Source organism: Apodemus sylvaticus, chromosome 22, assembly GCF_947179515.1.
Source record: "Apodemus sylvaticus chromosome 22, mApoSyl1.1, whole genome shotgun sequence".
NCBI classification, from domain to species: domain Eukaryota; kingdom Metazoa; phylum Chordata; class Mammalia; order Rodentia; family Muridae; genus Apodemus; species Apodemus sylvaticus.
Genome location: NC_067493.1, coordinates 2,033,583 through 2,060,161, shown reverse-complemented (window position 1 = coordinate 2,060,161; position 26,579 = coordinate 2,033,583). Strand labels below are relative to the sequence as shown.

General features: G+C 37.7%; 1 pseudogene; it reads right to left on the bottom strand.

The window, feature by feature from the left end:
- LOC127672661 (zinc finger protein 431-like) overlaps positions 1–25,248 on the bottom strand; it is a 31,611-nt pseudogene extending 6,363 nt beyond the window's left edge.
- Positions 25,249–26,579: the final 1,331 nt, after the last annotated feature.

The window sequence follows — 26,579 nt, the reverse complement described above, 5'->3', positions numbered from 1 at the left end:
CTTCATCATTACAAATTATAATTAGATGCTTTGAGTTTTTTAGCTGGAATATTTCTGTTTAGTTTTCGTCTAGAGAATTTGTACATTGGTGAGAGAGGGGTATTGAAATCACTGAGTATAAGTGCATGAGGACTATTATGTGCTTTTGTTTTGTTTAGAGGAGTGTCTTCTGTAACTGACAGAATGAATATGAAACCATCTGATATTTAGAGAACATTCTACTGAAATATAAGAGAATATAACTCCTCAGGTTCTTGCTCCTCTCCCTTGCCCCATATATCCATTTTTGCATCAGACATCGTCCATTAGGATATTGTAGAGGAAGAGAAGAAGGAGATGGAAGAAGAGGAGGAAGAGGAGGAGAAGGAGAAAAAGAAGAAGAGGAGCAAGAAGAAGAAGAAGAAGAAGAAGAAGAAGAAGAAGAAGAAGAAGAAGAAGAAGAAGAAGAAGAAGAAGAAGAGAAGAAGAAGAAGAAGAAGAAAAAGATCAATCAACATAAAAGTCTAGAAAATATTTCAAATAAAATCATAAATGAAAATTTTTCCTAAAATAAAGAAGGTGTCTGTTAATGTACAAGAAGCATCAAAAATACCAAACAAGTTGGGAAAGAGTCCCTTTGCCACATAATAGTTATAACACTAAACATTTAAAAGAAATATAAACCGTTTAAGAAATAATAAAAAAATAAACCTACAGCAGGAAAAACAGGAAAAATTAGCAAACTAAACAAAACAAAAACTAGAAATGAATGAAATAAAAACTATTAGATTCATATCCATCTACTTTATTTTAAGAAATAAATTCATTACTTATATAATGTTCTCCCTGCATATTTTCCTACAAGCCAGAAGAGGGCACCAGATTCCATTACAAATAGTTGTGTGGCATCATGAGGTTGCTAAGAATTGAACTCATGATCTGTGTGGGAACAGAGCTCCTACCTTTTTTTTTTTTTTTTTTTTTTTTTTTTTTTTTGAGACAGGGTTTCTCTGTGTAGCCCTGGCTGTCCTGGAACTCACACTTGCAGTCGAGCCTGGCCTCTAATTCGGAAATGTGCCTGCCTCTGCCTCCCAAGTGCTGGGATTATAGGCATGCACCACCACCACCTGGCTTAACCCTACCTTCTTAATGTATATTATAAAAAACAAGATGGCTTGGACAGAGGTGCTACAGATTCACAGAAACCATCCATGCTTCTATAAGAAAGCAACTGGTTCAGATATTTTGGACAGATTTACAATCAGCCATGGTAATGAAGTTATTCAGAGGTCATGAACTAGCATGTAAGAAGCACCACTAGAAACCTCATAGGAGGTGACATCTGGCTGATGCTTCTGACCAACCCCATAGAGGACCAACCACCCCTGGTCCCACAGCTCAGCTGCATGTTCCTCCCCATTGTGGGTAGATATACTGTGCTCACCATGTCTTTATTTCAGAGTTTCCCTGAGGTCCCCTCACAGCACCCAACAGCAGATTTCAGAGTGGGACACAGAAAACCATTCAAGCTGAGCAGCCCCAATTAACACATAGAAAAACACCCGGAAGATCCCGCCTCTTTGTCTGACTGGCAGGTTTGCCTGGATCCCTTGAATGGTCAGTGAGTCTTAGCCCTCCTCAGGTTAAAGTGTGCTTCCTGTCTATGGTCAGACCTTTTACACATTTCAGGTATGGTTTCCACCCCATTAGCAATTCAAAGCAGATTCCAAGATGAATCTCACCCCACCCAGTCCTGGGGGAGGACGCACCATTCCAGCTCTGTCTAGTCTGTTCTTTCCCTCTAAGAACCATGACCCTGTGATTACCGGGACCTGACTTCAGAACTTGCCTGAGATTTTCTCAAATCACTTATCTTCTTCACATAATGAAGATAAATAGCTTGCATAGACTATTACGCAAGATGATTTGAGGTACATACACATGTGACCCAGGAATGGATGACCCAATGCATGACCTACGCTATTAACATTAAAGATGGATTTTTGCTAACAAATACTTTAGCCAGGCAGTGGTGGTGCATGCCTGTAATCCCAGTCCTGGGGAGGCAGAGGCAGGTGGATTTCTGAGTCTAGCCTGATATACAGAATGATTTCCAGAAGAGCCAGTGCTATACAGAGAAAACGATGCTCCCCCCCCCCCAAAAAAAAAATCAACAAGCAGAAACAAACCAAGAGTTTTGTTTATGGATAAATTCTTGGCTCAGGAAAACTGAAGCTCCCTACAACAGATGATAGATATAAAAGAACCCCAGGAGAAAAGTCAGAAACATAAGGGAATCACTGTTGAGCTTTATTACTAGTCAGCACATTTTCAGCAGTGGCAAAGTAGAGAAAAAGCACGATTGATTTGAATAGATTATCTAGATAAGCCTATCTCAAATCATAGGGAAAATGAATCTTTCTATGTATATAGAAAGGGTAGTTAACAGAATGTCCCAATAAAGGCTGACAGCCAATGAAAATTAGAAACATCAGGACTTCTGATTACATGTTGCCGGATATTACAACTCGTCTTTATATACCAAAATAATTAAGCAATAAGTACTTCCTAATGTTAGTTTAAAAAACAAATAAATCATCTTTGTTTTATAAAATAAACTAGTACAAGTACCAAAACAAAAGAACTACCTTTTCATGACACTTCTATAGGTACATTGCAAAAAGCACATATAGCCTAGGTCAAAAGTGGATCAGAACATCTCAAAAGATCAAGATTAAGAAAGGGATTCTCAGTTGAAAATGTATAATTAAGAAACATCCCCCAGAATAAGCAGGATTAGAGATAGCGTTAGGGGATTAGAGGATTATGGTTAGGATCAGGATAAGGGTTATTAGGGTAAGGATGCTTAGGAAATTAATAGGTTAAGATAGGATTAGAGATTTAGGATAAGTCACAGGGTTAGGTTCAGGGGTAGAGTTAATGTGTTCACCATTATTCTTGATGATCCACTGAATCAATAGTATCCCTACTACCTAAAGAAGAAATGTCAGGGTTAGGGTTAGGGTCATTCTCAGGATTAGGTTAAAGAATTAGTTTGTTGTGCTCTGTGAACTCAGTTTCTATCTTTTTGCTCATCTGCCTTCCTAGTCCTCTTTTTCATAATATCAAAATCTTTCCTGCCCCAATGAATGTGGAAAATGAATTATCCAGGAACCTAGAATTCCCAGAAGGGAAATATCTTTACATTATTATGGGGCCCAGTTTACATACAAAAGAAAACAATAGAGCTTTTTTTGTTCTCAGTTTCATAAGATGGACAAAATCATGGGACTCAGTGGCCCTCTTTGGTAATGATATCATAAATATTGCATGGGCCATTTGTCTTCACCACAACTTTAGTAAATATAACCAAATGGTACAAGACAAAATGGTCTCCATCATTATTCTTGGTGGACTTACTGAATCAATAGGATCCCAATTACACAAAATATCAGACCTCTAAGTTATTTATTTTATATCTTAATGTTTTGTTTTGTTTTTATTTTGATAGCTTCTACCTTATTCATTCAAATCATTTATCTAAAGAACCTAAAAGTTTATCCATACTATGTCAGAACTAGCATACTAACAAAGGAAGTGATGACTTTTATATTCAGAAAATCAAACAGAAAATCAAGGGATAAGTTGCCAAGGGCCAGACAGATTGTTGCCAGCAAAGAATAATTGTGCAACACTATGCTGGGTCTTACTGTTAGTTACATTTTTTGTCAGCTAATTTTCCTCTGAGATAAAATTCTCTTCAATACTATTCTGCTCTAGATATGTATGGTTTATTTTCTGTCCAAACTAAAAATATGCTCACTAAAGATCTCTATGTGAAGTTTTCACAAGATAATCAATCAAAATTATGGAAGAAGAATCCCAGACAATCAATAAACATAAATTCATGGCTTGATAAAATTTATCTATTATTACTTATGTATTGAATATCCACATGATATCATTGTTTATTCTTCACATTTTTTTCTTAATACCAAATAGATTACAAGTAAAGTAAACTGGTTAACTTTGACTAAGTTAATTTTATTCTTAATAAATAAATTTAAAAATTAATATGAATAGACAAAAGTATATTTAATCAATAACTGTCAACAAGTAAAGTAAATATGAAATATTATGTCTCTGAATCTGTATTTGGAATAGGTAAAACGAGGATATATATTTAAATTGTAATGTCTACTTTTAAGGACATTATATATGTAAACATACAGATCTGATCACAGTGATATCTCTATCAACCCTATCCCAATTCTAGTATATCACAATGTCACTCTCCCTTAGGGTTCTAAATTAGTTGTAAAGATTTTTGTTTTCCTAGATCTGGATTTGATATTTATATTGGACATTGTCTTCACTCAATGTAAGAAAGATACTTGTGTGCCTTGAAAATGAAATATACATGTGTAAATGTTTTTAGAGACATAAACACTTTAATAATTCAAACAATATTTATACCTCAAAAGGCCTCATTAAATACCAATAAATATACTACGATGGAAATATCAGCACAGGGCTTGTGATTTATTGTCTAAATTAGACAACAACCATTTTCATACTGTCAACACCTTTGAATTAATATAATCACAGCAGGCCTTTTTAAATGTTATTAAAACTCTATGAAATGAGAGGATATGGGTGGCCAGTATTTGTATAACTTGTAGAAGGAATAACTAGTTAGTAATGTGAATTTGTCTAAAGACATCCGGAGTAAATTATTTTTGATGTATAGAAGGTATTTCAGGGCTGAAGAGAAGGCTCAGCATTTAAGAGCATTGGCTGCTCTTCCAGAGATTCTTATTTCAATTCCTAGCAACCACAAGGTGGATCACTACCATCTGTCATGAGATCCTATGGCCTCTATTTCTGTGTCTAAAGACAGGGATATTATGGTCACATACATGAAATAAATAAATAAATAAATAAATAAATAAATAAATAAATAGAAAAATACATATTTTTTTAAAGAAATGCTTTGTCAATTTCCTTTAGGGAAAAACAATAATTTTACCTTTTAACCTTTGATAAACTATGATACTTTTAAAATGTGGTGTCATTGAAACTTAGAAATCGGGAATAAAAGTATTTTATTCCCAACTCCTGAATTAATGATCTGACAATAAATTATGGATTTATTTGTTAAAACTATTTTAAATTTTGGTGTTAACATTTAACGGTCTTAAAAAAGAAGTATTTATATAGAGAGACTTCTAGGTCTTCTACTTTGATCCTATATAGTTGGAGTTCAAGGTCATCATTTTATCTTCTTAAAAAGCTTTCTGAAAGCACATTTTCTAGAAGCAAAAAGAGCCAGGACTACTGAGTATCATTGGCCATCTTATTTTTCATTCCAATCATTGAACAGAAACAATAATTAAAGCCACCTTGTTGGGGTAAATATTATTATTTATTTTTTTACCACAATTGAATGATAAGGATTGCAAGTATAAGACACAAAAGACTTGGTGTTTATAATAAGATTTAAAACACTAGAGTTGGACCGACTATTTTGTATAGTTCCTGTTAATAACTGTGAGATATTTGTCCGCAATGGGGGAGTTAGAGAAATGACCCAGGAAGCTGAAGGGCTTTGCAGTGCCACAGAAGGAACAGCAATGAGTCACCCAGTACTCCCAGAACTCCCAGGGACAAAATCATCAGCCAAAGAGTAAACGTGGAATTACTCATGGCTCCAGACGCATAGGCAGCAGAGGATGGTATTGTTAGACACCAAAGGGAGTAGAGGCCCTTGGCCCTGGAAAAACTTGATACCATAGTGCAGAGGAATATCAGAAAAGAGGAGCAGTTTAGGGTTGATTGGGGAGGGGAGATGGCTTAATGGATTTTTGGGGTAGGGGGAACCAGGACAGGGGACCAAATTTGAAATGTAAATAAAGAATATATTATAAAAAAGAAAAAATGAATAGAAAAAAATGGATACAATGGTCAAAAATAAATCTGGATTATAAAACTTTACTGGGACTGAACAACAAAGAGTTCTGTAACATATGAAAAAGCAAAGTTACAAACAATTGGAGAAAGGAAGAAGAAGAGGAAGAAGAAGAAGGAGAAGAAGAAGGGGAAGAAGAAAAGGAAGAAGAAGAAAAAGAAGAAACAGAAGAGGAAGAAGAATAAGAGGAGGAGGAGGAGGAGGAGGAGGAGGAGGAGGAGGAGGAGGAAGAGGAGAAAAAGCAGGAGGAGGATAAAGTCTGGAAAATATTTCCAAAAAAATCATAAATGAAAATTTTGCTAAACTAAAGAATGTGTCTGATAATGTACAAGAACCATCAAAAATACTAAACAGTCTGAGAAAAAGTCCCTTTGAAACATAATAATCAAAACACTAAACATATAAGATAAGGAAATATAAAAAAAACTGCACCAGAAAAATTTAACAAACTAAACAAAACAAAAACTAAAATTGTATGAAATCACAACTATTAGCTTCATATCCATCTTATTTTTATGGAATTAATTCATTAAACACACAAATGTCCTTCCTGCATGTATTCCTGCAGTCCAGGAGAGGGCACCAGATCCCATTACATATGGTTGTGAGCCACCATGTGGTTGCTAAGAATTGAACTCATGAACTGTGTAGGAACAGCCACAGCTCTTAACCTCTGAGCCATCTCTCCAGGTCTATTCCTGCTTTCTTATTGTATATTATAAAAGACAAAAAGATGCTGCATAGTCTCAGAAACCACCCATGGTTGTACAAGAAAGCAACTGGTCCAGATGTTTTGGACAGAATTACCATCAGCCATGATACTGAAATTATTCAGAGATCATGTCCTGAACTATCAAGTAAGAAGCAACCACTAGAAACCTCACAGGAAGTCACATCTGGCTGATCATTCCAATCCAACCCCATAGAGGACACACTGCTCAACCACATGTTCCTCCCCATTGTGGGCAGATATTGTGTACTCACCATGTCTTGATTTCAGAGCTTCCCTGAGATCCCCTCACAGCACACAACAGCAGAGCTCAGAGCAGGACACAGAGAACCCTTCAAGCTGCACACCCACAGGGAAAACACTCAATCAGCATAAATGTCTAGAAAACATTTCCAAATAAAATCATAAATGAAAACTTTCTTAAACTAATGGAGGTGCCTGTTAATGTAAAAGAAGCATCCAAAATATCAAACAGATTGTAGAAAAGTGTCTTTGCTGCAGAGTAATCAAAACAGCAAGCATCAAAGGAAAACAATATAAATAACTACTACATAAATAACTAACAAAACTAATGAAAAAAAATAGCCTGGGACATAGCCCCATCCATCCCACAGCCTTTGACCCCAGCCAGCTCCAACCTGATTATTTATGTTCCTTGGGAAAGCGCCAGCCCAGACCTCTGTAAACTCTACCAGGTCTTTGTCATTTCACAGCCCAGCCTGTGTCATTAAGGAATAGGATGCAGTTTATTGGCCTGTGAATTCCCTTCCTGTCTCACCAGCTCAAAGGCAGAAGCCAGGGCCAGGCGCACAGCCTAGCGATCCATGGCGGCCAGGCTCGGCTTCTGTTCCCACAGGAGGGTCGTGCTAGTAGGCCACTGTGCCTGCCTGGAGGAGCACAGAGAGGGTTTGCACTCCACCCTGCTGCAAACTTTCCAGAGCGGGAAGCCTACACCTTGCCCATCCACTCTCCCTGCCCGGAGCACAGAGAGGGTTTGCACTCCGCCCTGCTGCAAACTTTCCAGAGCGGGAAGCCTGCGTCTTGCCTGTCCACTGTCCCGGCCCCGAGCACAGAGAGAGTTTGCACTACGCCCTGCTGCAAACTTTCTAGAGCGGGAAGCCAGTGCCTTGCCCGGCCACTGTCCCCGCTTGGAGCACAGAGAGGGTTTGCACTCTGCTCCTCTGCAAACTTTCCAGAGCTGGAAGTCTGTGCCTTGCCCGCCCACTGTCCCTGTCTGGATCAGCACAGAGAGGGTTTGCACTCCGCCCCGCTGCAAACTTTCCAGAGCGGGAAGCCCGCGCCTTGCCCATCCACTGTCCCAGCTTGGAGCACAGAGAGGGTTTGCACTCTGCCCCGCTGCAATCTTTCCATAGCGGGAAGCCTGCGCCTTGCCCGTACACTGTCCACACCAGGAGCACAGAGAGAGTTTGCACTCTGCCCCGCTACAAACTTTCCAAAGCAGAGCGGGAAGCTTGCTCCTTGCCCAGCCATTGTCCCTGCCTGGAGTAGCACAGAGAGGGTTTGCACTCAGCCCCGCTGCAAACATTCCAGAGCGGGAAGCCCGCGCCTTGCCCGTCCATTGTCCCTGCCCAGAGCACAGAGAGGATTTGGACTCCACCCCACTGTAAACTTTACAGAGCAGGAAGCCCGCATCTTGCCCGGTCTCTCCAAACTTACAGACTGCTTCTGTGGAGACGACAGGAGGATCGCGCGGTGTAACTTGAGAGCTCACAGACACCCGCAGCATGGAGCACTATCTTCATCCGGATGTGCACGCGAATGCGGTCTGGTTCCACAATTCCAGGCCCGGCTGCTCAGAGCCCGGGAAGCTCAGCAATAGCAGCAGTCCCTAAATGCGCGTGCTCACCTCCTTCCCGCCTCTGCGGGACCTCTGACCAACACGCATATTCAAACTCCCAGCCCACTTTCATTCATAAAATAGAAGACAGGAAATGATGACATTCCAGGAGGCTGAATGCAGGGCGGGCGCTGCGGTGACGTCAGGGGTGGTGCCAGTGGTTGCTGGGTGACGGACAGGGATGCCAACATGGCGCCCGCCAGGTGCTGAGGTGCACGGTCACGGGGAGGGGGCGGGACGGGGTGACGTCAGGAGGCGTGGTCAGCGGTTGCTGGGTGACAGTCAGGGAATCCAACATGGCTCCGGCCTGGGGCTGAGATAGATGGGCGAGGGGCGGGGTTGGCGTGATGGCAGGTACAGGGCCAGCAGTCTCTGAGTGACTGACAGTGCTGCCAATGTGACATTTTCACTGAATTTGAAGAAATATATAAATATGTGTGTTAAATTTGAAGAATATGATGTACAATAATACACATGAAAGTGTACACATAGATAATACATCAAAACTGCTTGACAAACCATGTAAAAAAATTCTAATCAAATTGATGGCTTTCATGGAAAATATTTCCTATAAATTTGAAGAAATATACAGAAAATTTATTTAAAATTAAGATTTGGCATTGAAAATAAATACACATAAAAAGTTGACAAAGAAAACTAAATGTGTAGGCAAACTCAATTTTAGGAAAAAATTGAAAAATAAAGAGTTAAAATTGAAGAATCTGTTGGAAAATAATAATGGTAAAAGATAAATCATCATTACTCAATCAAGCACTTACATTTTCTTATTAAATTGATGATTTTCATGGAAAATATTTCTGATAAAATTGAAGCAGTGTATAGAAAAGTAGTGTTAAATTGAAGATTTTTCATGGGAAATTATTCAGATAATATTGTGTACATAAAAACATCTCTAAATAATTGAAAAATTAAAAAGAAATATTTTCTGATAAAATTAAAGTTTCTCTTAACTATTATTCAAGTAATATTGAAGAAATATATATAGATATGTGTTAAAATTGAAGAATTAGTTGGAAAATAATAATAGTAAAATAGTAAACATAGAAAATATACCTAGAACATTGTCCAAGAACCTAGAAGATTTTGGTCGTAAATATTTCTAATATAATAAAAGTAATATGCAGGAAATGTATTAAAATTCAAGATATCAGAAAAATAATACAGATAAAATGTTAGACATATAAAATATTTCTAATCTAATTGAAAAGGGTAGTAGAAACATTCACTGAAAATATTTGTGAAAAAAATGAAGTGGAACTTAAAATATTGAGGGTTTTAATTGAAAAATAATACAGATAAATGGTAGACATAAAAATTCCTAAAATGATTCAAAAATAAAGTAGAAACATTTTCTGATAAAATTGAGAGTTTACATGTAAAACATTTTTGATAAAATTGAAGAACTATAAAGAAAAATGCATTAAAATTGAAAATTTTATTGGAAAATAATGTTATAAAAAATTAGGCAATTTTCTCTTTATTAAATGACCAAGGATATAGAAAAATTTGGGGATGAAAGGGAAGATTTTCATGGAATATATTCCTGATAAAATTGAAGAAATACATAGAAAAAAGTGTGAAAGTTGAAGATTTACAAGGAAAGGGATGCTTCTAAAAGGACAGACATAAAATATTTCTCAATTAAAAAAAGAGAGAATTAGAAAATTTTGATAAAATTAAAGATTTACATGGAAATAATCCTAATAAATTTGAGGTGCTGTGAGGTAACCTCAAGTAAGCTCCATATTTGAGACATGTTGAGCACAGTCGCTGTCCATGCTGGCAGAATGCCTGTAGCTGCACCCGACCCCACCCTGTGACTGATGGCTTCATCACAGTGCCCCACTGTCCATCACACTGCCCCACTGTCCATCACACTGCCCCACTGTCCATCACAGTGCCCCACTGTCCATCACACTGCCCCACTGTCCCATCACAGTGCCCCACTGTCCCATCACACTGCCCCACTTTCCCATCACACTGCCCCACTGTCCATCACACTGCCCCACTGTCCATCACAGTGCCCCACTGTCCATCACAGTGCTCCACTGTTCATCACAGTGCCCCTCTGTCCATCACACTGCCCCACTGTCCCATCACAATGCCCCACTGTCCATCACACTGCCCCACTGTCCATCACAGTGCCCCACTGTCCCATCACACTGCCCCACTGTCCATCACAGTGCCCCACTCTCCATCACAGTGCCCCACTGTCCATCACAGTGCCCCACTGTCCATCACACTGCCACACTGTCCATCACACTGCCCCATCGTCCCATCACAATGCCCCACTGTCCATCACAATGCTCCACTGTCCATCACAGTGACCCACTGTCCATCACAGTGCCCCACTGTCACATCACAGTGCCCCACTGTCCATCACAGTGCCCCAATGTCCATCACAGTGCCCCACTGTCCATCACAGTGCCCGACTGTCCATCACAGTGCCCCACTGTCTATCACAATGCCCCCACTGTCCCATCACAGTGACCCACTGTCCATCACACTGCCCCACTGTCCATCACAGTGCCCCTTTGTCCATTACACTGCCTCACTGTCCCATCACAATGCCCCACTGTCCATCACACTGCCCCACTGTCCATCACACTGCCCCACTGTCCATCACAATGCTCCACTGTCCATCACAGTGCACCACTGTCCATCACAGTGCCACACTGTCCATCACACTGCCCCATCGTCCCATCACAATGCCCCACTGTCCATCACAATGCTCCACTGTCCATCACACTGCCCCACTGTCCCATCACAGTGCCCCACTGTCCATCACAGTGACCCACTGTCCATCACAGTGCCCCACTGTCCTGTCCATCACAGTGCCCCACTTACCCATCACACTGCCCCACTGTCCATCACAATGCCCCACTGTCCATCACACTGCCCCACTGTCCCATCACAGTGCCCCACTGTCCATCACAGTGCCCCACTGTCCATCACAGTGCCCCACTGTCCCATCACATTGCCCCACTGTCCATCACAGTGCCCCACTGTCCATCACAGTGCCCCACTGTCCATCACAGTGTCCCACTGTCCATCACAGTGCCCCACTGTCCATCACACTGCCCCACTGTCCATCACAGTGTCCCACTGTCCATCACAGTGCCCCACTGTCCATCACAGTTCCCCACTGTCCATCACAATGCCCCACTGTCTATCACAGTTCCCCACTGTCCATCACAATGCCCCACTGTCTATCACAGTGCCCCACTGTCCCATCACAGTGCCCCACTGTCCATCACAGTGCCCCACTGTCCATCACAGTGCACCACTGTCCCATCACAGTGCCCCACTGTCCCATCACTCTGCCCTACTGTCCATCACAATGCCCCACTGTCCATCACAGTGCCCCACTGTCCCATCACAGTGCCCCACTGTCCCATCACAATGCCCCACTATCCCATCACAGTGACCCACTGTCCCATTACAGTGCTTGTATTTGACAGGATTTTCCTGAGTCAAATAAAAGGGAAATCCTGTCAAATAAAAGGGAAATTTATTTATTTATGATTTATTTATTTATTATAATTAATAAATATATTCATCATTTATTAGTTATTATCATAAATTATTGTTTATCATTTATTATTTATTATTATCTTCATTTATTATTTACTATTTATTATTGTTTATTTTTTATTGTTATGTATTATGTATTATAAATTGATTATTTTATATATTATTACTATTATTCACTTTGGGCAGTCTCTATCTACTCAGAGAATTTCTGTATGACTTATAGTCTGTCATCCAACTCACCAACCATGGTCAGGAGCAGTTGTGGATGGAAAATATCACAGTTAATTGGTTGACATGAAAAACATTTTAAAATAATTAAAAGGAATTATAAATTATAAAGTCTTAAAATAGAAAAATTCAAAGGGAAATGATATAGTCAAAATGCTAGTAGTAGAAAATGTATCAATACTAACTGACAAAATGTGTAGAAAATATTTCTGATAAAATTCCAGATTTTTCTGGAAATCATTTCAGAAAGAATGGAAGAAATATAAAGAAAGACATGTCAAATTCAAGAATTGGATAGAAAAAAATATAGATAAAATAGTACTCATAGAAAATGTATCTATACTAACTGACAAGCAATGCAGACAACTTTTCTAATTAAATTAAAGATTTCATGGAAAATATCTGATAAAATTTAAGAAATATATAAGAAAAAGTTTTGATAAAATTGAACAAATATATAGAAAAATGGGTTAATATTGAAACTTGAAATCCAAATTAAAAGAGTTGGAAGTAGAAAACATTCCCAAACTAAATGAATACTCACACTGAAAATTTTGAATAAATTGAAAATTTGCATGGAAAAACATTTTTGAAAATATGGAAGAAATATATAGAAAAAGTGTTGAAATTAAAATATTGGATAGAAAATAATTTCCATATAAAATGGTCATAATAGCATATGTGTTAATGCAAACTGACAAAGCTTGTAGAACAATTTTGAGATTAAAATAGGAAATATGTAAAATATTTGATAAAATTGAAGAATTTATAGAAAAAATGTTAAAATTGAAGATTTTGATGGAAATTGACACTTGTGAAATAATCAGCAGTGAAAACCTTTAAAACTGAAAAAGTAAGTAGAAAATTTTCTGAAAAAAAAATCAAAGATTTTCATAGAAAACCTTTTTGATGAAATTGGAGAAATATATAAATATATGTTTTCAAATTGAAGAATTTGATGGAAAATAATACACATGAAATTGCACACATAGAAAATACATCAAAAGTAACTGCCATGCCATACTAAAATAATTTTAAATATATTGATAGCTTTCATGGAAAATATTTCTGATAAAATCAAAGAGATATATAGAAAAATTATTTCAAATTGAGATTTCGCATTGAAATTGAAACACGTGTGTGTGTGTGTCTGTGTGTGTTAAAATTGAATGATTCGTTGGAAAATTATAATGGTGAAAGAGTAAACATAGAAAACATACCTATACTATTTGTCTAAAGACATAGAAAAAAATTGATGAAATTGAAGATTTTGCTCGAAAAGCCTAGACGCGTGGAATACCCAAGACACAATTTACATAACAAATGATGCCTAAGACATAGGAAGAACAAAGTACGGATCCTTGGGTCCTTTGTTGAAAGGGAAAAATACCCACAGAATGAGATACAGGGACAAAAGTTTGAGCAGAGTCTGAGGGAAAGACCATCCAGAGACTGCCCCGCCCAGGGATGCATCCTATACAGCTACACAACCCAGACACTATTGTGGGTGCCCACAAGTGCTGGGTGACAGGAGCTGGATACAGCTGTCACCTGGAAGGCCCTGCTAGTGCATGACAAACACAGAGGGGGACACTCTCAGCCAGCCATTGCACTGAGCACAGGGTCCCCAATGGGGGAGCTAGAGAAAGGACCCAAGGAGCTGAAGGGGTTTCCAGCGCCACAGGAGGAACAACAATATGACTCACCCAGTACCCCCAGAGCTCCCAGGGACAAAACCATCAACCAAAGAGTGCACAGGGAGTTAGTTATCCATGGCCCCAGACGCATCAGCAACAGAGGATGAACTTGTTAGATACCAAATGAGGGAGAGGCCCCCGGTCCTGGAAAGACTTGATGCCTTAGTGTAGAGGAATGAAAGCCCAGGGAAGCCGGGGAGGGTTGATTGGGGAAGGAGAGATGGCTCATGGGATTTTTGGGGGAGGGGTGAACCAGGAAAGTGGACAATATTTGAAATATAAATAAAAATATGCCAAATAAAAAATTTAAAATTTTTAAATTTTACCAGAAAAGTATTCCATGTTCTTCAACAATTAGTACAGGTATATTTTATTTTTGTAGTAAATTAATATAATAATTTATTATATTAGTATTAGTATATTAGTATAGGTATATTTAACCATTATTATTTTTCAGCATATTCTTCAATTTTGACATATTTTCTATATAACTTTCTACAATTTTATCAATAATATTTCCATGTTAATCTTTAATTTTAACACTTTTCTATACTTCTTTATTTTTATCAGAAATTATTTACATCAAAACTTTCAGTTTTATCACCATATTTTCTGTGTTCTTGGACATTTAGTAAAAGTAAATGTCCTATGTTTACATTTTTACCATTATTATTTTCTAACAAACTCTTCGATTTTAACACTTTCAATGTATTTCTTTAATTTTATTAGAAATATTGTCTAAGAACATTTTCAATTCTATCAGAAAATGTTTCTACTACCTTTTACAATATTTTAGATGTTTTTTATGTCTACAACTTTATCTGAATTATTTTCCATGAAAATATTCAATTTTACCACTTTTCTATATATATTTCTTCAAAAACATGACAAAATTTTCCATCAAAATCTTCATTTTTTTAATCAGAAAATGTATCTACTTAACTCTTTAACTAGTTTAGATGTTTTCTATGTCTACCGTTTAATTTTATTATTTCCTTGAATTCTATTTTGAATTTTTAATATAGTTCTATTTTTATCAGAAATATTTTCCATCACCATCTTAAATTTTAATCCGAAAATTTTCTATCTTCTTGTTCACTTAGTATATATATTTCTATGTTAACCATTTTACCATTATTACTGTTCATCAAATTTTTCAATTTTAACACTTTTTCTTGGTATTTATTTAATTTTTGTATACCGTTCTTCAATTTTATCAATAATATTTTCTATGTAAATGAATTTTATCAGAAAATGTTTGTGCTTCCTTCTTCAATTATTTTAGAACTGTTTAATATGTCTACCCTTTATTCTGTATTATTATACATGAAAACCTTCAATTTGAACACATATTTATATATTTCTTCATTATTTTCAGAAATATATTCGATGTAAACCTTTAATGTTATCAGACTATATTTTGACTCAATTCTTGAATTAGTTTAGGAATATTATCTATGTCTACAATTTTATTTGTATTATTTTCCATGAAAATCTTCAATGTTAACACTCTTTTCTATGCTTCTTCAATTTTATCAGAAATATTTTCCATTAATATCTTTAATTATTGAGAAAAAATTTCTATGTCCTAGTCAATTAGAAAAGACATATTTTCTATGCTGTCTATTTTACCATTATTATTTAACAATCCATTCTAATCTTTTAACACTTTTTTCTCTATATTTCTTAAATAGTTTCAGAAATAGTTTCCATGTAAATCTTCAATTTTAACACATTTTATAAATATTTCTTCAATTTTATTAGAAATACATTCAATGTAACTCTTCAATCATAACATGTATGTTAGATGCAAAAGGTTTAAAAATGCATATTAAAATTAAGAGAACATGTGTGTGTGTGTCTTTCATTCACAATTCCAAAACATTTGGGCAGGTCTAGAGAAGACATACACACCCATTAAAAACAGAACACCATCATATCATACGGCCATCTTATATAAGTGTATCAGGATGCTTGTCTGGACATGGTTCCTTTATAGTCAAGTTTGCTCAATAAAATTAATTTTATGACTGGATCTACTGAAGAATTCATTCTTGATAATAAAATGAATAATTTTGATATTGTGATGAGGATTTTAACCATCAAGGGCAAAAAAAATGTCTTTTCCAAGAGAATATGAAATTTATAACTATATGGCCACATAGGTCTATTTTCTTCCCATGGAAAGAAGGACTCTAGAGACCAGGCTAGACATCACTGTCCATGCTCAGGCTTGGTGGTCATTATCTCTCTCCAGAAAACACTCATCTCCTGGAAAATAGGATCTGCATGGAGTAATGGGGTGTTGTTAGATTTGAGACATTTAGCCCACACTTAGAGGCAGCCAGGTGGGGTACACTGTGGTTAATTCAGTTATAGAATAGGTTGGAAGTGGCTAAGGGGCAGAAGAGAGCTGTTTAGGAAATGGAGAATTTGGACATTTCTTGACAAACATGGATACACAACTGTTGGGATGTGTCTGGTTAGATGGCTTTCTCACAGCCTGACTGACAGAGCAGGGAATACAGAGCATATACTACACCCTTTGTTTTCATCTCTCAGTCACAGTGTCAGATCTGAGTCATCTTGTTTTCCTGATCGCTGTCCGCAGCCATCATCTCCAAGCAAGACCGTCCTGAGAACGTCCCTCCTGTCCTGAATCTCCACATGCTGAAGGTGACCCAGGAACTGCCTTCTAACAAGTTCGTGCGGCCAAAGCCTAGGAAGAAAGTGGACATCTCAAGTCTTCTGCTGCCAACGTGATGGACTGGCTCTTCTCTCCATCTTGACCCAGGTCTCCACAGCTAACACATTTGGAAATAAAGCACAGCACTTTCCCATTGTTCTGACACTGACAAATCTCAGTGGCTGAGACCTCTAGCTTTTGAAAGGGAGGTGATCAACATTTGTGTCCCAGGAGAGTCTCCCGGGATGGGCACCTCAGCTTCTGTTCAGTAGAGGAAGAGCATTAACAGGAAGAAAAAGCCTGTTCCCCATGACATAAACAATCCCTTGTCTGAACAGTCTAGTGAATCCTGGAGAGCTCTAGGCATCCCCTATGATGTCACCAGTGATGTCACAACACCCATTGGGCTCAGGGCTTTCAATTAGTCCCTAGAGAGTTCACCCATATTTATGTCTGCAAGATGGAGGAGGAGTCTACTTGAGAGTGAGAATAGGGAGATTAGAGAAATGAGAGAGAGGCCAAAGGAAGCTGGATTTCCATCTCACTGTAAACCAGTGAGGAAGATGTGGTCCTGGGAAAGGCACAGGGAGTCATGGAACAGTGATGTGAAAAATCCTGAAGCAGGCACAGTTGAGCCTGGCTTCCCAGTAGTTGGTAACAGGAAATGCTGACACAGTGAATTTAATAAACTTTTCTGATTATAATTCCTGAAAGGTGAGGATTCTAGTACATTAGTTTGTCCACCCCAGAGACACAAACTGGTTAGTCCAAAGCTATTATATTGTGAATTTTTATATTTTCCACTTATTGACCATGTGGGTGTAACCAGGAGTCAAGAGCAGTCCATAAAGAGTCAGGGAGGAAATATTTCCCAATTTATATCAGTTCAACATTTTACCTCCAGTTTGCTTTCATAGGTACAGGAGCTATGAGATTATAGTAACTCAGAGCAAAATATTCTTATGAGATCTTACATTCTCAGACCTCCTCTGACAACCTTAGCCCTAAAAATGAGCCCCTGACCTTACTGAATCAGCAGATTGGGTGTCAGACACATCTCTAATGCAGCCAAACAACTGTAAGAATCAGAAGCCAGATATTTTTCCAGCTCTGGATTGCTTTAGTCTTCTGTTGGATGAATTGTTCAGTCTTTTGATAATGGTTTGCCATATGCAATTACTTAATCCACAGTTATGAGCCTAGAATCCACGATAGGGCATCTGATGATGAACACTGCATATGGGTTCTTGGGGACTCTGCCATATTTTATGGTTTCTGTTGCTTCATATTTGGGGGCTCTGAAGCCAAGTTGCACCCTGTGCAGTTACTAACAATCATGGAGAAGCCATCACTGAGGTCATCATAAGCATGTGTTGGGAGGCAGCCAAAATGTCAGTCTGCTTAGATACTCAAATTTAAACAAAATGATGGGAGAGCTGAGATCCACAGAGCAGGCATTTCAAGCCTGTGCCAAAGTCTTTCCTGTCTCACTGGATTCCAGGTGTGCTCTCTTTCCCTTTGGTCCTCAGCCTGGTCTTTGCATTCTCTACGCCTTCCCACTTTGCAAGTTTACTTGTGCTCCTCTACCCGCAGAGGCTGGGGTCAGCCACAAATATCCTCCCCCAAACAATTGTTATCAAGAAGTAGGAAAATAAACTGGATAATCTGACCACTCACCTGATATCCAGCGAGAGAAATGAGCTCCAAGATTACCTGGTATTTATCACTGATAAATGGACTGATGAATTGGACTACAGTTCATTGTTTCAAATCTCATGGTGTCATTCTTGGGTCTGCAAGGCCCTGCTCATATTATATTTTTCCATGAAACCCTGTCTGTGGTCGCTATTCTTTGTTGTCAACTTGATTACATCTCCAATTAACGAAAAATCCAATACTTGAGGACACACCTTCATGGGATTTTTGTTTACTATGTAGAAAGTATTCAGTGTCTTTGAAGTTGGAAGACTGGACTTTAATGCATATCTTTTTGAGCTTGAAAGACAGAGGACTTTAATCTGGAGCAAGAAAGCCACAGAACTTTGTTATTGTGATTGTTGTTGTTGTCATGAACCAGGGTTTCTCTGTAAGACCACTGGTTGTCCTAGAACCCAATTTGTAGACCAGGCTACTCACAGATTTCTACCTGCGTGATTCACTCCCACAGTGCTCGGAATAAAGGCATGTGTCACCACAACCAGCAGAAGACACTCAGCTTTAATCCAGAGATTGAATCTGAAACACACACCTTTAATTTGGGCCACACCTTCATCCTGAGGCCAATATAAGAACACAGAGGAAGAAAGCTTTCACATTGCCTGCTTGCTCTCTACTAGATAGCAAGTCTTACTACTTCACCGCGTTAGAGCTTCCTTGTCTGTGATTCCATCTTCTACTGAAGACCAGCAGAGACTTCCAGCCTCAGGAACTGAGAACTTCTGCATTCTTGGACTTCACTTCCTATACAGCTGTTGTGTAATAAGGCAGACTGCATCCTGTAAGTCATTCTAATAAAACCCCTTTCAGGAAAGATAGAGTGATTGAGAGATCATTCTATATGATCTTTTACTCTTTAAACTAGCCTCCTCAAGTAGATTTGCTGGCCCATGGGCACTTTACACTTTGCCTGTCTCATCAATGGCCTATATTAGAGAAGGAAGGTCTTATTTGTGTTTTTGTGTGCTATGTTTGTGTTTTTCAGAAAAAGAGGACTTTGAAAATGTGTGTTTATGGGGTAACCTTGACTAGTAACTTTGTTGAGATATGTTGATGAAGTGACTTTGATGTAATGGACATATTAATGTGAGACAGTCTACGTCTACCATATTTTCCAGGTTCCCTTCACCACAGAAGAGTCCAGGGAGCTGGTTACTCGGCTCCCCAGGGAGTCCCACCAATATGTTTGCTTTTCCCTAACTCACCCAGACTGGGATTGCAACATCACTGAAGGTAAGAGGAGGCCTTTTGTCCACCGTCTATCTCTGCTGGCAGGTCTCATGGTGGCCAAAAGATGGCTCACAAATTTGGCCAGAGTGTATAAGGCAGAGAGAAAATGAATCCCTATAGCTTTTTTAGACAAAGTCATGGGGAAATTTCTGAAAACAAATGCCCATGGATGCCAAATCACCAGAAGGAAAGGCAGCAGTGGCTTCAGCTTTTGTCAGTCAGGGAACACCAGCTATGAAGACAAAGCCCCAGAGTGTGGAGTAGTTAGGAAAGAGTTGTCTAAGAGATTTAAGGACAGTGGCAAAGAGAGTATTTAATGGAGGACAGACTGCAGAGGAGACGCAGATGAGAGGACAGAAGGAACAGACTGGAGACCTGGGAAAGATCCTGGTGGCAGCCAAGGCCAAATGAGAAGATCATAACTGATTCCTAAAAAGGGCAGCCTCAATAAAGGAGATAAGGGGGCCCTGAGAATCAAAAGTGCAACTACCACAAGACCAGGGTTACGCTAAAAGTAAAATGGAAACCCACCAGCTTTTGTTGATACAGTTCAACATTATATTGTACTAAAACCTACATATAGTCTCTTCATCAGTTTATAAATGACTTTCCAGTGGCTACAGAAGAAAACAAAAATGGAGGACCTCTTAGATGCCTTAAATTTTTGGCTATTTAAGCCTCTGCAAAGAAAAAAGTCTTACTCTGCCAACTTCAGGTGACCTTTGTAGACCTGTGGACTGCATACTCAGACCAGGGGTCCTGGCGTTAGCCAATGGCCAATACGTAACCAATGGCACAAGCTAACCACCACTCTATTTACACCTCAGTCACAATGGCTTCTGGGTAAAAATGATACCAGAAGGACTCATTACCAGCCACCCTTCTTGAATCTCCCCAGAGTATCTATTCAGCTGCCCTGCTGCTGGACCCTGACCTCCCCGGATAGGCCTCTGTATGACTGCTCAAATAGATGTAGGGGTAACGGGGTTCACCAATGGCAACTGCCTCATTCAGGATGGACAGGGGAACGCTGGGGCAGTGGTGGTGTCAAATACCGAGATCACATGTGGAGGACCACACCTGGTAGGAATGTCAGCCCAGGAAGTTGAACTGGCAGCTCTGAAATGTCATTAGAGCTGAGAAAAGACAAGACACACATGGCTGGTGTGCTATTGTTACCTCTCATAACCATGGGGCCATTTGTAAGTAAAGGACCGATCTGATGGGGAAGGACTAAATTGCACCCTAGAGAGAAACAAGAAAGCCCACTGGGTGGCCCCTAGAAATTGGGTTCCTCATGTCCTTGATTGCACCAGACCCAGGAGTCCCCACACTCTCTGATGAGACAAATTATATTATCTGGGCCAAAAACCTGTTGATGTCTCAGTGTTGTAAGTGATGAGGAAGGACAGCTAACTGACTACAAACTAATGTTTGAGAGAAAATGGGTCTACACAGAAAAAAGGAAGAAATCAGAGACTTTCTAGAGTTCATTGGAAATGAATATGCAGCATGCACAATCTCATGGAACACAAAGAAAATGAAAGTGGAGCTAAAAGAAAGTTCACAGCACAAAATGCCTACATGAAAAAAATTGGAGAACTCCACGCTGGCAATTTAACAGCATGTTTTAAAGGCTACAACAGAAAGAAGAGAGGGAGCAAAGAAAACAAGGAGGAGACATCAAGAAATTTTCAAGTTGGAGCCTGAAATCAATAAAATAGAAACAATTCAAATAATTAATGAGACATGGAGTTGGTCTTTTGATCCTTTTATTAGACAAGATAAACAAGCATCTATTAAAAGATAAAGAATATACAAGTTAATGAAATCTAAAATGAAACGGGGGATTAAATAACAGGTAATGAAATCCAGAGAGTTGTAAAGACATAGTTTAAAAAAGGGTGCATTCCACCAACTTGGAAATTCTAAAAGAAATGGCAAACTTCATCAATAGATTCACATCCCAAAATTAAACTAGAGAAAAAGAACTTAAACTGACATAAACATGAATGAAAACAGAATTCATTAAAAATATGTCCCCGATATGAGCCCACATCTATGAGTTTTAGGGTAGAGTCCTACCAGACTTTCAAAGAGGATTTAACAAGAATTCAGTGTATTCAACAATATAGAAACAAAAAAATATTAGTCAATTTATTTTCTGAACCCCTGATTACTCATATATCCAGTCAGGAAAGACTGAGTGATAAAAAGAGAATTACAGACCAATTATACCTAAAACCACAGATTCAAAAAATACTTAAAAGATAAAACAAATAAAATAAAATATAAAACACATCAAAAGATTGTCCACCGTTAACAATGAGGAAGGCTTCATTCTAGAAACAGTAATGGCTCAACAAAATGGGATTAAAGTGTAAGAAAAACCAAGAATTGATCATCTCATGAGGTAATGTAAAATCCTCTGACAATATTCAACACCACTTCATGATAAAATTCTCGGAGTTCTGGTGCTTACTGGGGCTGGAACATGGCTCCTTCTATTCCATTATCAGCAGCTTTCAATATTTCAAATACATCACTGCCTAATCTTGGCTTTCCTGGAACTTGCTTAGAGATCTACCTTGATCTCAAAGATCTGCATGACTCTGTCTCGTGAATGGTGGGTTAAAAAGCATGTAACACCATGCCTGGACCTAAGATTTTCTGTTTATATTTTAAACTCAGAACCCAGAATCCTAATCTATCTCTTGGCAATTTGACACATAATTGTATCTTCATGTGTCTACATCAAAACAGTATCCAGGTAATAATAATTTCTAACATGATACAATTCACTTTCATACAACTGCAAATCCATATGTTTAGCTGAATGTAATCTTGTCCTAAAGTAACTATTCCTTTATTGCCATTGAATATCCTTGATCAGATGATTAAACTTCATTCAACTTCCTGATGATGCCTTGTATTTTGAACCTTTATTTTTTTATTGTTCCTTTCTTAGTTTCTATGTTTGTTAAACATTTTCATGCCAAATTCTATGCGGTGATTTCCGTGACTTACTTTGTCAATACAATTAATGTAAACATCTTTACCTTAACCTCAAGGAAACTCTTCAGACGAGGGCAGCAAACTTCTTTGCAAAAGCATAAAAAAAAAATAATAATCCCAAGTACCCATGTCTATCATATCCTACTTTATGATACCCTCCTAACTCCCACTTAATTCATGATAATATTCATTAATTTTCTCTCCAGCACACAGATATTGGGAACTTATCCCTGGTGCAAACAATTTACCACATTGATTACATTAATAAGTTTTCTGTCCGGTGTGTGTTCTTTTATGATACTGGAGATAACTGGGTCTTGCAAAGGCTTTACCATATTGATTACATTCATAGGGTTTCTCTCCAGGATGTGTTCTTTCATGATATTGGAGATGACTGCGCTGTGCAAAGGCTTTACCACATTGATTACATTCATAAGGTTTCTCTCCTGTATGTGTTCTTTTATGTCTTTGGAGATGATTGCGCTGTGCAAAGGCTTTACCACATTGATTACATTTATAAGGTTTCTCTCCAGTATGTGTTCTTTTATGTATTTGGAGATTACTGTGCTGTGCAAAGGCTTTACCACATTGATTACATTCATAAGGTTTCTCTCCAGTATGTATTCTTTTATGTCTTTGGAGATGATTGCGCTGTGCAAAGGCTTTACCACATTGATTACATTTATAAGGTTTCTCTCCAGTATGTGTTCTTTTATGTATTTGGAGATCACTGCGCTGTGCAAAGGCTTTACCACATTGATTACATTCATATGGTTTCTCTCCAGTATGTGTTCTTTTATGATATTGGAGATGACTGTGATGTGCAAAGGCTTTCCCACATTGATTGCATACATATGGTTTCTCTCCAGTATGTGTTCTTTTATGATATTGAAAATTACTGCACTGTGCAAAGGCTTTACCACATTGATCGCATTCATAAGGTTTCTCTCCTGTATGTGTCATTTTATGTCTTTGGAGTTTACTGGGTCTTGTAAAGGCTTTACCACATTGATTACATTCATAAGATTTCTCTCCAGTATGTGTTGTTTTATGATATTGGAGATTACTGCATCTTGTAAAGGCTTTACCACGTATATTACACTCATAGGGTTTCTCTCCACTATGACTTCTTACATGCCTGCAATGATAATTAGCACATGTGAAATCATTGCCACATTCATTACTCTGATCAATCATGTAATCAATATGAATTATGTTTACAATTTCTCTAATGGTAAAGAAGCATCAGATCTTAAGGTTTTAGCTCTTTATATGTTCATATTTTTCTCTCTCATTATGAGTTGTTCAAGACACCTGTGATGGTTATTACATGGCTCATATTTATAATACCCTCTTTTTATATGATGTATTTTAGCTATCTGAATAAAGTTAGAAAAACTCTGATCTGTATAACACTGATTCTATTCACATTTTTCCTCTAGTGTGAATTACAACACATGTGACTGGGAACCAGGACACACAGAAGAATTTCCAAATTCCTAGTGCCCATAAAGATTTTTTACACTATGAATTTTGGGATATTCCCTGTAAAGCTAAAAAACCAACTAATTGCAAATGTCTTTCCTATTCCTAATTTCTTTCAAAGGCAGAATACTACATATCTTCTTGTTTTAGAAGCAAAATTTTATGTTTCTTCTTTACATATCCCTATGCTCACATGATTATTATCCATTGTGACACATGAGATACCTAATAAAAGAATGATAAATGAAAGGTTTTTGCATTCCATTCACACTGTTTGAATTTTTGTTTCTCATAACATGTGCAAGATGGACTAATGTTTCTCCACAACAATATTCTTGATTCTCATAAAATGCCCTCTCACCAAACTTTACCATATTACTACAAGAATATTAGTATCACCAAATTTTCTGTGGATTATTTTCTTATTAAAATTTATTGGATATAAATTTATCACTATTCAAAGTGCAGTTTCTAAATACTATGAGACGCTACAGATTGGTAGGTCCACAGAATAGCTCTAAAGAAGCTACTTATCAAATGGATACCCAAATCAGGTATCGGACCTTGAGGTACATGGTTTTGTAAGATTATTATAATCATAACTACAGTTAAAGGACTGTTATTTTTACACTCTTTTTTTTGCTGGAGATTCCATAAGATATTAAAATTTCCTCAGAGACAAATTGGTATCAGCTTGCACATGAACATTACCTTTCATGTCTTCTAATACTTTGAAAATGTTCTTCAAGATGTTGGTCTTCCCAATTATAGCCTAAAATACAGTACCAGAAATGAATGATATACTATTGGAAATTAGGAAATAATCAAGGTATTGTGAGTTTTCACTGAACCATGAAAGTTACAGTGAAAATTTAGTGAAACTGAATTATTCAGCTCAATCTTCACTACTCACAATTAAAATGAGAGATCATCAATAACCAATAAACATTTGTTTCCTTTAGAAAAAATAACAGTCTTACCTATAGCATTGAGGTTCAGGTAGGTTTCCAACATCACATCTTTGTAGAGATTCTTCTGGGAAGGATCCAGCAAATTCCACTCTTCCTCAGTGAAGTTCACATGCACATCATCAAAAGTCACTGCATCCTAAATATCCCATACATGTGTACAACACAAAGCATGATACTAACATCAATGTAAAGGAAACACATGTTTCCTCAAAAACATATTCATTTAATTTTGGCATTTGCTCCACTTATATTCTGACTCAGAATTTACAATGACTGTATCATTTTAGAAGGGGCTTGAATTATTAAATTCATGTGTCTTGCTTTTGAACAATTTGAATAACATACAGCCCTGACAGGGAAATGCCAATTGAGAGGGAAATGCACAGGAAACATCCACAATACTGATCAGATATCTGAAAAATTGTATGAACAATTACTAACTACAAGTCTGATGGGTAAACTGGGTGTGTTTGCACATGTCCTTAGTCATAGAGGTACAGGCAGGTATATGTCATAGAGCTGGATGCAGGAATGGCCTATGTAATACGTTCTATAAGACCAAAAGTTATATATTAAGACCCTCAATCTCTACAAAAATCAACCAAGGAAACAAAAATGATAGAGAACTCACAGTTCTTTACTAAAAGTCCCTACCAAGAACTATACATTCACTTCAGATCTGTACCCATCTTGTACAAGCATGAAGTGCAACAGATTAAACTCTAACATTAATAAAATTTTACTAGAAGGGAATGCATGCTTAAACATTACAAATGAACAGATGAAAATATAATAATATAAATTTTGATCATAAATAAGCAATGTAAGGCAGGAGAAAAAGCTCAGCAGTGGAAAGCTCGAGCTGGTCTTCCACATTGTGTTTGTCAATTTCTCAGATACACATGGGGACTAGCAACTACTAATTATTTCAAGATCAAGAATTCTGAGGCCATCTTATGACAAGTGTAAAGAAGAGACATATGATATTCATATTCCTATACATAGGCAAAATATTATTTATTCAAACATTTCAGAACAATCACAAGTGTGAGGAAGTACATCATACACCTGGAATACAAGGACTCTGAATCCTCAGGTAGTATTGATGTAATGAACACATATCAACTTGAGAAATAGAATATAACCTATCTATTTGGCCAAATTTCAAAGTGAAGCATGAGGATTAAAAGTTGCACAAAAGCATATCCTCATTGTGCAAAACCATGTCAGGTGGCTTATGTGGTTCCTATATCTTCTATCAGGACAGGACGGATTTCACATAGAGATTTTTGTCTTGAAAAACATAAACAAAGGAAAAAAATTAAAAAAAATAATTAAACCACCAGGCTTGCAAAATAGCTTAGCATTAAATGTTAATGGAGCTAAAGCAGCTTATGTGATTTAGGGACAGAGTCCAAATATTGACTGTATGGGTGCATGAGAATAAACCTGAAGGATCAG